Source organism: Temnothorax nylanderi, unplaced genomic scaffold, assembly GCF_030848795.1.
Source record: "Temnothorax nylanderi isolate EJ_2023f unplaced genomic scaffold, tnyl_v1.0 TNYL_tig0275_pilon, whole genome shotgun sequence".
Lineage (NCBI taxonomy): Eukaryota > Metazoa > Arthropoda > Insecta > Hymenoptera > Formicidae > Temnothorax > Temnothorax nylanderi.
In genome coordinates, this window is record NW_027249337.1 from 189,716 (window position 1) to 203,413 (window position 13,698).

Consider the following 13,698-nt stretch of genomic DNA (forward strand, 5'->3'; position numbering starts at 1 on the left):
ATCGAAATCGATCGGCAGTCTGAGATCGCCTCTCGATAGGAAAGCCAATCAAGGAATAGACGGAAGTGGCTACCACGGTCGGCCACTTGTCTTGATTTTACTCGCGATTTAGTTTTGTTGCCGAGCCGAAAGGAGCAAAATCGATTTCGTTTAGAAGATCAGGCAGACACTTGATCAAGCGACTTTAATGGCCGTTTAATTCTTGTTGACTGCTCTCAGCCGCGAGTCTCAACTTGGCCATAATGTAATAGATATGCAGCAAAAAAAATAAAACATTTGTTGGACGTTATAGAATTATAAAAACAGTTGGCGAAGGTGAACGTTCGCACGTTGCTGTCGATGGCTTGCAAAATTCCGTACCTGAAGATACGGAATTTTCCGTGCCTTGAAGTCAACATCCAGAAATGACACACAAAAAGATAAAGATCTATAAAGAAAGAGAATGAGAAGTCGTTATAACGGTAGCAATGTAGTTGGATTTTGAATACACGACACTCCTAAGAATTGAACTCTTGTCTTGCATTCTAACTTAAAAAAACGAAACTTATGTAGCAACCTAGTATATCTAATTTAAAACTGCACATGATGTATACAAATAACACTAAAATTGCAGAAGAATTAAGAAATTAGCGCAGGTTAAATGTATAATTCAAGGGATGAACAAATGACGCACGTTCAGTAACTAATTTATCACGTAAAGGAGGGTAAGACAGCGGCGTTGAATTGTTTCCGTGAGATCTTTCCCAAACGATTGATGATAACGCATTTAATATTATCGTAACACGCTTATCTGTTTCACACAGGAATGCACTGCAAATTAAATGTCTGTCTGTCTCGTAATTTTCTAGGCTTTGCTTCCTTAATGTCATAATTACATAATAAAAGCACCAAATAGAGGGTGAAAACGAATACAATGTAAGCAACGTTCGATCTTTTCCGGTCCGTAATTATATACTCCTGCTTCTGCAGGAAAATTGTATATAACGCATTTCCGTTTTATGTAACAAAAATTTTTTATACGTGTTACGTAAATAACGTAACATTCCCGATCATAAAATCAAACTGTGCAAATTCGATGATTATAATGTTTCTCCATCTACTAGACTAGGTAATTAAGTGTATATAAAAATTCTATAACTACCTTGTTCAACAAAAAATTACTTTTTTTCGAGCACAAAAACGAGAATAATAGTTTCTTATAATAATATACAAAATAAAATTTAAAAAAATCTTGGACGCTAAATATAATCCAGTTTATAAAACTGCTCTATATCGCTAAAAAATTCGACCTTTTAAATTTTGATATCTGCCATATTGGATTTATCAACTTTGACATCAGATTAGTATTTAGGGTTTAAATAACATAATTAAAAAATATTTTATAGATCCCAATGATCGCAATTTTGACGAAATAGACTATACGTTAATCATCAATACCTTTTTAACCATAATCGACACAACAAATTCTTTTTAAGGGCTGAAAGTCCTAACAACATACTTAATTTTGATTTTAATAAAACTTTCGTACGTCTCATATCATAGTTATAATATGCCAAAATACACTAAAATAGTTCTTTTTGCAATTTTAACTGCAAATATCTCAAAATTGTGAAGTGACAAAACAATTTAATAAACGGGATCGTATTCAGCGTCCAAAAAACTATGGCAAATGATTATTCTCGTTCTTGTGCATTTTTTTGTTGTTGTTAAACAGTGTTATTGATATCGCGATTAATTTTTAGTTTGCAAAAAAAATAAATTTGAAAAATAGGTAATAAAAATCATTTAAATGGAAATGTAAAGTAGTTTCTGAAAAAATGTATTTTAAATGCAAAATACAAAATAGGCATTTTACATTTTGTATTTCCATTTGAAATGCATCTATTTCAAATAATGCACATCTCTGGTAGTTATAATATGCCAAAATACACTAAAATAGTCCTTTTTTGCAATTTAATTACAAATTTCTCAGAATTGTAACGTGATAGAGCAATTTAGTAAACGGGATCGTTGCATTCAACGTTCACAAAACTACGAGAAACAATTGTTCTCATTCCTGTGCATTTTTTTGTTGAACAGTGTTATCATAAAAATTAATACGTATAAGAAATTAAAAATTGCATTAAAGAGAAGCATTACCGAATATTATATAGAGGGAATAGAAAGAAAATTTACGTTGTTTACTTAAAAGACGAAAACGTCAGAAAAAAAAGAACTAAAGATATCGTAACTGTAATTGAGAAGTACCGTAATTTAAACGGTTCCGGTTTTTTCTTTAATCAAGAAATCGAAACCGAAACCGGAACATCCACTAGCTTGTCTTATCGAACTCTAACCGTAACCGAACAGACATTTTTTTATTTCGCATCCATGATGTAATCTGTCGGCTAGTTATAATTTCTTATCGGATATAATATAATTTATTTGTCTGAACGCGCGCATATATAGCATCTAGTTTTACTTTACTTTCAAGTCAACTGGTTTACACTCGACTCTCGGATAGCAGGATCTCTCCCGAGGATACTAACCGCGCGTTGCATTTCGTACACGTGTCGGACAATGGCGTATCCCCGCGCGGGGATGCAACGACGCGCGAAGCAATTTAAGTGAAACTAAGACGACGCGCCGCGGCATACCTAGATCACGACGTTTCGATAATGGCCACGGCCGACCTGAATATCGTCCATAAATATGGAATATATCGGTTGAAACAATTAATCGCGCCTATCCCGCGGAACGTATACATGACCGCGTAAATATATCTCCGCATCCCTGGCGGGACGCGTCCGTCGATCGCATCTGGACTTATCGCGTAGAAAGTGTGCATATTAGAGAACCATTTTTTTTTCACGAGCCTTTCCCTCTTGTCGCGACTTTCACCGTTGACGACAATGGCACGAAACGAGATTGACAGTATCAAGATTCGCGACGTCTTTCTGAATAGCGTATCCTCCGCTATTCAATTATTCCAATAGCAGGAATCCTAATGATAGAAATTATAAGAGATAATTTAATACGAAAAAAGAACGCTACCAGAAGATTCAATTTCATGTCATTTACAGTGATTGCTGATACCGCGATCGTACAATGAAAGCGGAAGTTTGTGAATCGATGAGATGCTTAAACAGACATCCGAATTGCCAGGCAATGCTGGAAAATTAGATAATAGCAATCGATTTGTTACTTGCGTTACTAGGTTCCGGTGAATTATTCCTTTAACGAGATGAATTACAAGACAAGGTACCTATCATGAAAGACAGGCATATATGAAGAAAATTACATTTCATGTCGTCATTACGATCACGTATCGCAAAAGTGGAAATTGATAAAACATGAAGACGATCAGCACTCATTATCCAGGCGGTACTGTGAAATAATAGGAAGCTAAGCCTCATGTCTCCGGGAGGGGGGGGGGGCACAAGAACCTTAACGTTCTTGCGGGGGCATGCGATCCAGCCGAGCGGATAAAGCCGTTCGCATCGCTGACTGACCGCCGCGTCAACTATTAATTATTCATTAGCGAAGGTGCCCGATCGTTCAGGTAAAAAGCACATTTGTGCCTCCGCGAATCGGTTCGCCGCGGCTAGTTTGCGAGTATTCTTCCGCGAGGCCTCGCTTCCGCCACGCATCGTCTCTATTCCCAATTAATCATTGAACGACGTGCGACACGCCGCGATTTTGAATGCGAAGCCCCTTTCTGAGGGGACGATTAGGATTGCATTCAGCGCGTTCCCGATGTAGACTTCTTTTCCATTACGCTACACCATTGCTGCGCGCACAATGCTCTGTTATCGTTAATTAAATCAACTGAAGGCTGATGCGAAGGAATGATAAAACGACTGATGGTACTAGGATACGATAAATCACGAGTGAGATGAAGTACGCTAAATTAACTCTCATTGAAGTACTTTGAGCTTGTTCCTTTACGTGTAAATGAATATCGTTGTCCTTTTTCTAAGAAGGTCGTGTTACGTGCGAAATTATGTGCATATACAGCTTAAGACTTTCAATGGAATTCTCATTGGAGAATGGAAATCTTAAATTCCGTATGATGAATTGTCTGATGAATTCTCTTGATGAAACCTCTTGATAAGAGATAATAATGCGTCGATTGCAGCAAAGGAGTCGACGACGTTTCCTTCCTTTCGTTAATATAGTTAATTTGATGTAAATGCTGTTACAAAATTATTATTTATTTTATATACAGATATTACTGCAATCCCAGATGTGTGAGAAAGAAGATGCGGAAGTGGATGTAATGATAAGATTCCTTCGCGCGGCTTCCTTTCCGCACGAAGCTCAAATATTATTCAAACGTGTGGCTGTCGGCAGAAATTCTAGAAAAGCTCACGGCGCGCGCTCTCCGCGCTCTCTTCCGCGTGTACTGATAGAAGTTATCAGACTCTACGGGACATTCTCGGAATAACGACGACTATACAATTTTCCTGGATTCTCACGGTATCCTCCCTCAATGGCATCCAGCGTAATATATGCATTACAAACTATCCGCTGCACTCGAGATACGGCTGCAGCTGCAAGCCTAATGCTCACAATAGTAGGACATTCCGCGTAACAGGATAATACCGTAATTGCAAGCGAGCGCTCCTGGGTTGTACGGAGGAGCTGACAATTGGTCGTGCATGCGCCCGGGAGAGTGTAATTTTAATTCTGATTAAAATACAATGCCCAACGTGTGCGCGCGTAAATAAGATTCTCGGCTGCTACACAGTTATCTCTCCGAAAGTATGTCAAATCATAAAAATGTTGGACACGCACGTAGACAAAGGATCGATCGCAGATGCTCCATACGCAATTGTTATTACAAGTAACAATATTGAGTAATCAAGTAAATAAATCAATATTTGTTTATATTATCAATATCACTATAGCTATACAAGATGAATCGTTATTTAAAACACTTTTGATGTAAGAAAAAACAATTAACAATTAATAACAATTGTTAATAATTAATTTTAACAATTAATTTCAAAAGAGATAAAGGCTTCTTGAGAATTTCCTACGAAAAAGCCTAATCAAAGTGACCCGACAACATTGATCAGAATAAGTTTGTTGAAACGGTCTGAAGTCTATTTAAAATTTCAGTCGGTCGTTCCACGCAGCGAAGCGGCCGTTTTATCGGCGCGCATTAATGGAGAATATTTTTACAGTTTTGCGCGTTGTAAATAAGTAACGGAGTTCACGGGCACTACGATCTCCTCTAATGCAAGCCGGGAAGCCGTGAGAATGTAGGTGAATCGCATAGCGAGCTCCGCCGCCGCCGCGCCGTCGTAACGAACGGAATGCAGTCCCGCCGAGCCTCTCGCGGGGACCGGAATATTCTGCATCTTCGACGGGAACCCGGGGAACCGCGCGATTCTCGCCTCTCGGCCGGGCGAGACGAAACGTCGCGTCGCCCGCATGCAATCGTACTCGAAATAATTAGTGGGCAAGATGTGCGAGAGAGTACCTACGCGGCGCAACGATTCTTCAGCGGTACTTTTACTTCGTTAATTAGCTTCTTGCAGAACGTTTCTTACGCTGAATCGCTCGGTCCGAGAACGCGAATAGAGGAATTGAAATTGTTTCAAGGAATGAAAACGGTACTATATGCCTATAATATAGGAGATATATTTCATGTGATAAACTTTTGTCTTAAAAAAAAGTTGAAAATCAATATTAGCCAACAGTTTCCGTCAGCAGTTTATTGTTAGCAGTACAGGAAAGCGCAATGGTGTAAAAGACAACGGCAGGGTATAAACAGAACTATAAAGATAAGATTTTTATAGTTACTTGTAGAAACCGCAGGTTGCCAGGGTTAGCACGACAAACGGTTTGTAGGTAAAGAACTGAATGCTGAAAAACAAGGTAATTGTTCGGCGGTAACGCATATTTTCAAGAGAGGACAACGGACGTTCTTTTCACGAGAAGATAGAAACGCCTTTTTCAAAACGGCGAAATCGCTACATCGTGTCCGCTCGAGACGGAGAAGGAGTGAGGAGCAAACGTAAAAATATTACCGGTCTCACAAATACCTTCCTGTTATCGCCGATAATACCGGCGATAATGATACTGACCCGAAACCGGTATTAGCGCGACATTAGACGCACGGGTGACCTCAAGAAGCGGTGCAGGTGGCCGATTAAGCATGGGAGTCTCCGATCTGTCCTATCTAATTCAAAAGATCGATCCGGTTCGCACGGCCCCGACGAATTTCCCATAATGCGCGCGCGCGATAATAGCTCTTACGTTAAATCTCGAGTAATCATCTCTTATTGTTCGCGGAGCGGAGTTAATTCGAGTACCACTATTGCGCCACTCTTTCAACACACTATTTTGGTTCCCCGATTTACAATTGACACATATTTGAATTAACGGCGAATAACAAAATGAGACAAACGAAATATATTAATATTTTTTTAAATATTGTACACTTTGTTTCATTGTTTTTTCCAATTCTTTATTCCGTTTTCTTTTTTGTCTTTGGACTGACTTAACGTCGATAAGCTTCATCTAACGCAACCATAAAAGAACAGGAAAGAAACCTGACAGGGGTTACCCGTGGACGTGTGTACCGTGCTATGTGCCGTCTCTCGAGGCGGTAACGGCAGACTTAACGGTATCCCATTCCAGCCCAATATTTATTCTTTTCGCCAGTAAACGCGACATTTCGAATCCGCGCGGTGCGATTCGACATTATGCGGAGCTGTAAAATCGATGTTGCGCACACGCAAATCGACGTGTCACGTGAAAGTGACACTATACCGCAAAAGAGCATGGATTGCTTTACGACAGCTACGTAATCGTGACGTGACGAGAGCGCACGCGATTCCGTATATCCGCGCGAGATACTCCATAAATGTCAACCGTGAAATAATTCTCACGTTATCCGCGAGGCAAAAGATTAGCAAAACTTTAAATTGCGCTTTAGAGTGTTACAATCTTTCGCGACTAATGATTCAAATCAACAATTGTTTTTACTATTTTTCAACTTTATTTCAAATATTATAATATAATGAATAGCATTATCCTGCTTTCATTTCAAGTGTTATAGTTCACTTTTCCATCTTTCGTGCCGTAAAGTTCACTCTCGCTTAAAATTCGACTTTCGACTTTCGCTTTTGTAAAAATTCGGCAGATAAACGGATTCTTATCTCGGTCGATCTTCGAAATAGCGATTCTCCGAGCAGCCCGAACTATAGTCTTCTGTTTCTGTTCTACTGCACAGGCAGCGATTTCGTGACACTTTCACGGTGTGTGCGGTTGGGCGAAAGTCAGGGAGTGATGAAACTCTATGCCGGATATACGTTTCGCGGTGTCGTTGCTCCCGCGCGCGCGCACCTGATGACGTTAGTAGCTTCATGCAAATATCTTTCCTTGCGCAAACGGGAAGCCCGATATAGCGACGGTAAAACTTACGAAAGCTACGGGAGTGATGCGTCAGTCGATGACTCTTTCATTGGTGAAAAAGAATGCTCTTACGGCATCGAGCGTCATAGGTATCGATATTGCGCAGTAAATTGATAACGATGCCAATTTGATATTTCAACGTTTTGAGAATATATTAGCTCATAATTCTAAACATCATTGTTAATTATATTAGCGCGAAATGGATTGCAATATGTCAGTCATTAATATGTACGTGAAGAGGCGCGGAATCCAATATTAATGCTACAGAGTGTAAACGCTAATAAGCGAAAATACGTGAAATGCAATAATGGTCACATAGCTTTAATGATTTGCACTTATCGAGTGTCGAAATGTACGAAATTAAATCCATGAAATTTGCATAAATTTTCAGTAATGATTAAATATTTTTGACGTACCGAAATGTCTGTTTTATACTCCAGTGGTTTTGAAATGATAAAATTATTGAGAAAGAAACAAGATATATCTATAAACTTCCTAAACTTTTGCGGTCTATTTATTAGAAACACAATTAATCGTAATATGCAAGATAATAATGAATATTTAAACAACGCATTTAGGAATTTAAAATAACTCGTGAATATTGAACACTTGCCTCGTGTAGACTACAAATCTGATAAAAAGAGTGTTACACACGTTTCCTCCGTTTGTCTAAGTTTGATATGGATACAGGTGGTGAGAGACGAATAGAGAAAATATAGGCCATATCACTTATTCGATTCCAACAATTTTATGCGGGTCTTAAAACTGTATTGACAAATTGCGTATGTGTGTACGCGTTTCGTAACCGCGTCGCCAGCTTTTTAATCTGAAATGTAAAGACCTCCGAATGTTTCAATTCTTGAGAGGAGTGATCTCGGTGCAATTATTTTTGTGCGCAGCTGTTCGTTGCGTAACGAAATATTAATTATAATATTAATTCAAGATATTAATTAATAAAATTCTGATTTAATATCTCTGTTTTGAATTCCAGCCATCCGTATGTGCTTTATAAGCGTGTATATATTCTGTGGATTATGTGTGTGTGTGTGTGTGTGTGTGTGTGTGTGTGTGTGTGTGTGTGTGTGTGTGTGTGTGAATTCGCGAGCCTGATGATTTTACACAGGATGGGATTTACGTGGTATCGAAACCAGACGTGCAGTGGCACGACACGGATGCCGAAGCGCTTATCTCCTCCAGGTAGCACTGACATGTACACCGCTGCGAAACCGGACGTATTTCTATTTACGCAGTCGCGCCGTATTTGCATAAATTCTTGACATGTTCCTCGAAAAAAAATGGAAATCAATATTCATCATGCATAAGTATAATTATCCTGGCGGTACCCTCGTAGACGTTCACAGAACGTTACGTCCAACGGGGAAGTGATAAAATATTCCTTAATTACTTAATAGCCACGTGCGATTCGATGAAGCGTCTCGATCCTATAGCATTCTTGAGCCTGCCGAATTTTTCGGTGGAGGTCAAGATACCGGTTTCGAATATGCCGACACGCCGCTGGCTTAAAAACCTATCGGACAGGTTCGAGATACGTTTCAAGAGATCGCATTTTTTTTTTGTAAATTACACTAATTATCTCGCGAGTAAATGACGTGACGCCGACATACTTAAGCTGAGCGTTAATGTCACCGTGACGACATTACATTGCGATCGTTGATATCTCCACCGAATCTTGCGGTCTGTCATAATTCGTATTTTATAGTGCGCACGAGTTAGGCGGGATGTATTAGTAACTAAATAGAAAATTTATCTCTCACTAATTATATTTTAAATTGTACTTTATTATTTTTTACAATCAACGGAATTATAATCATGGATCAAATTACACGCTCGAATATATATAATTTTGCTGCACCGATTAATAAATAGAGACTCGCAATTAAAATGAGATGCAGTTAATATTTCGTTAAATTTTTTTATATAAATTCAATTACGCTTTAGGAGTCCATCGCATTTAACACAAATAACTCCATGTCTAATAGTTTTATCTCCACCTCCTGGCTCACTACCCTATCCCAACCTTTCCTCTCCCGGACTTACCGGACAGTGCAAGGATCGTCAAGGTCACGAGGACCTTCGACCCAACTGGTCCCGCCATGATCATCGACTGCTCTCGCAACCCCCGCGCTTTTCCTAGCAAGATCAAGGGCTGCGAATGTCAAGGACGCGATGTCGCGTGGGATCCCTTCTTCAGGATTCCGCGCATCCGGATCGGTCGTCGTCGATTCGAAGCGAGCTGTGGTGCCTACCAATGTCCGCCATTTTGGAACACAAGCCTACACAACGAGCCGCTGGACATCGGGGGAGCCGACTTCACGGGCGATGCCTGCGGCACGCCATTCTTTCTTTTTCCCTCGCCCCTCTCTCTTTTTCTCCCTCCACCCCTTATCCTGCCACTCGTGGTGTTCCTTTTTTTCTCTTGTTCAGTCTCGCACTCTCGCACACGCCGGTTGACCTACTTGGCGGCGGATCAGACCGGTGTACACGTCAGGTTTTTGGCCAATGTGCCGCGCCGGACTTTAACTTAATATCCGATGAGATAGGAGCCTGTTTTATACAAAACTGACTGTATTCCGTTGTCATAAGATTTATTTTATCTTACTATTTTGCTTTGAATTGCGCTTTAAAGAATTTTATTTTTTGTCAACAATTCTTCTCAGACAACTTTCTTTTGATTCTCGAAGAGAAAACATTTTTTAATTACTACTCCAAAATGAATTGCTTATAAATAATTGCTTATAAATTTTTCAAAATACAAGACTGTTTGACAACTATATTTAACAAAGTGGTTTCAGTAATAGGTATCGCTTCTTTTAGAAAACGTCGGTTAACTAATTTTTCAATCTCACGATTATAGAGTCGTGTAGGAATTTAAATATTTCACAGATTGATCGAAATATAAAGTACCTTTTATATTGAATAATATGACAATGCAGTAAGTTTGCAAAATGATGGTCAAGGTTTTGCAGGCAATGTTCACGATTCAATGCGGAATAACAAGTCAGTCAACAAATTAAATACCGTTCAAACAACAAGGTTTTCTCAATGTTATATCTCACATTCAAAACACCTCGGTACAATATCCGAGCACTCGGTTCACACTAAAGACATCCGTAAGACACACGTCGTGAATACGGTTCACGAAGTATCTGGAGCAACACGAATTTCTTCTGGGGAACAAATCATCAATGACAGCGGGAACTCGGTCCCCTTCGTTTTTTTCGTTCTGTCAAAACTCGAGCACGGAAAAGCGCACTGACGATCAGTCCACTTCCGTCAACTAGCAGCCACTGGTTATCCCGAAGCTCCGGAGTTTCAGCGCGAAAAAAGGACTCAAGGTCCTTGAGCGTGCACCATCCGAGGTTCACTTCACGGTCGTTCACACGAGACTGGCTCAGGCTGAGGACGGTCATACACGGTTTCTCCCACTTTAACTATGCCATAGCTATGGGTACACTGTACACCGCCGAGTATGTACGTCACGTCTTCTTGGCTGACTACCACCATTCCCGCTCTCTAAAGCAGTCCTTTTCCCCATCCCCACTCCCATGAATCTTTCTCTCTTTCTCCCAACATTTTCTGCGGCGAAGCGTGCTTACCTGCACGGCTGGTATAGTACTATATAACTTCTGCCCATGGTATGCGTATCCAGTTTTCTAAACTGAAACTGGTATATGCTTTCGGCGATGAGAAACGGAAAACTGAAATAGAAAGCCAAAGTGGGACTGAACCCTTCAAATCCGAGAATACATCCTTTTATCATTTTAAACTGATATATTTTAAGCTATATCACATTCTTCTCTCTTAAAAAATTCTTAGATGCAATAAAACTTGAAAACCACAAGACTAAGACTCCAAAATTTTACGATGGAAATCAAAATTAGCTGACGCTCCTTTTTTTCAAAAAAAAAAGTTCAGGAAAATAGAGTGTCTCGTGATAGGAAAAGTCTTAATAAATAAATAACCGCTATCGAAAGATTTATAAAGTATTTGTGAATAACTATTTTAAATAAGACTACGAAAAGTAAACTGTACCGAGTATTCCTCGTGTTTCACGCTATTCACACTAAATAACATGTTTAGCGCTAGGCGGAATTGCCTGGTTTCTACCTCGTTTTTCGTGACTTTCTAGTTTTACTCATTTAACATGTAAAATTATAGTTACAATGTGATAAACTGGAGAATTATTACTGAATATTTTGTTAAGAAAGATCTCAGGCATCTTTCAGAAGACCTTTATTGTTAATACATGTTTTGTTAATAAAAACATACTTCATCAATAGAACAAGATTTAAAAGTTAAAACAATAAAGCTTTTACTATACTTTCACATTCAAGTCAGTTATGACTAAAAAATAATAACAGTGATAATAAAATGGAATTATATGATATTATCAATTATTTCAGTCGTATAGTTTTAATTACATAATTGTCAACACTGAACTATTTTTCTCATTAAGAGCTGCCAAGAGCTGCTAAGTGTACACTATTATATCTATCCGCTCGGTAACTTCTGCTATGCTATGTTCCATACTTACAGTAAAACTGATGATTATTTCAATGGTGTTTGTGATTGTAAAAAACGATAAAGTATGTAACATTTACGATCTATTCTGAAATACTATTCCGATAATTACTATGCTTTATTAACAATAATCTTTTACAATTTATGTTAATTTTGCATATGTACCATCTGTTCTTTATTAGCAAAATCTTTTGAAGCATTACAAATTATATAAAATGGAATAAAATGTTACGAAAAATGGAAATGAGAAACAATGTACTGCAATTTAAGATTATTATCTTCAGAAATGTCGTTAAAATTCTACTTCATGTACAATCAAGTAATTGTAAGTAATTGTGTAACGTGCGCAAAGTCGCGCACATGTATAGTTAACGGGACTTCGATGCATCGTGAGCATGGGAGCCTCAATTGCATCAAAATGTCATTAATGTTACTTCCTTCCCAAGTTGTTACAAAAATTGAAATTCTATGTAAACCTCTGCGTATTTTTCTTTCTTTTTTGTTTAACTTTTTCAACGAAAAGTTCGAAGTACAATAATATACAGAATAATAAGTTATAAAATATTAAATCTCTATTATTGGGAAGAAAGTAAAGCTCTCTAATTCTAACACTAAATTTCAACGCTTAAAATACACGTAATTAATTAATAAACCGAGGAATAAACATATGGTACATGTTACATTCCAAAGAAAATTTGATCAAAATTTTACTCCATGCAGTTCATTATTTATTGTAGCTTGATTTATATATTTTAAAAAAGAAAAATAAGGAGTTTTTAACATTTTTCTTTTTTGCTGAAAAATTAAACAATTAAAACGTACATTAAAGTATTTTTACGAATAATGGAACACGTTTTAACACTTTTAAACAAAAATTAATACAGCTTAAATTGTATTGTAGAATCTACTTCTCATTTTACCGCTGCGCAAAATGTAGCGAGTGCACGGGATCCGTGTGCATTTTGCTTTATTAATGAATATAACGTAAACTGAGAATTGGTCAGTGCAACATAACTGAATCTCGCAAGTACATTGCATCTCGCACGCACAGGCATATTTTTCTGCATTCAGTAAATACAAGATGTACCGATGCCTTACTATTTCTCCCGTTGTTATGATAAATCGCGTGCCCATACTCGTTACCTCATCTCTTTACGCTTCAAACAAACGTCCGTGTTACAATCGTACATGATTACTGTCACGAAGTATCGTATCATGTAAATTGATCAACATTAACGTAAATTTGTAATTTAAATTATAAATAATTTAATAATTTCGTCTGATTATATATATAAAGTTATTTATTATTTAACAATTAATTATCAAATAACTAATTAATTTAATATTTATATTATGATTAATTATTCATTTCTATTTTGAAACACTAAATACGTAATTTCTAAATAAATATTTAAACCATTTAGGTAATTGTATAAATTTAATTAGAATTTTTATATCTGCAAATAATGATTAAAGCATTGTTCTTTCTATTCATTCCTTTTCTCAAGCATTGCTTTTTCTCCATTTATTTCTTAAATTTTCAAATCGAGTTTCGATAAAATAGGCTTCAAATACAATCAATTATTATCACACTGCGTTTACTGAAACTCAAAAAAATATGAAGTGAATGTAAGAAATAAATAATACTAACCAGAAAACGTGGTTAGGCAGGTAGGTAGAGAGATTGTAACTTTAGATTTCTAAAGTGCCATTAGAGTACCCCTAAAAATTCTCGTGATGAATCGGTGG

At 37.7% G+C, this 13,698-nt stretch overlaps 1 protein-coding gene across 3 annotated transcripts in view; it reads left to right on the plus strand.

The window, feature by feature from the left end:
• Positions 1–13,698, plus strand: part of LOC139780389 (cyclin-dependent kinase 4) — an 89,936-nt gene that overhangs the window by 50,049 nt on the left and 26,189 nt on the right. The gene's annotated exons all lie outside the window — the stretch shown is intronic.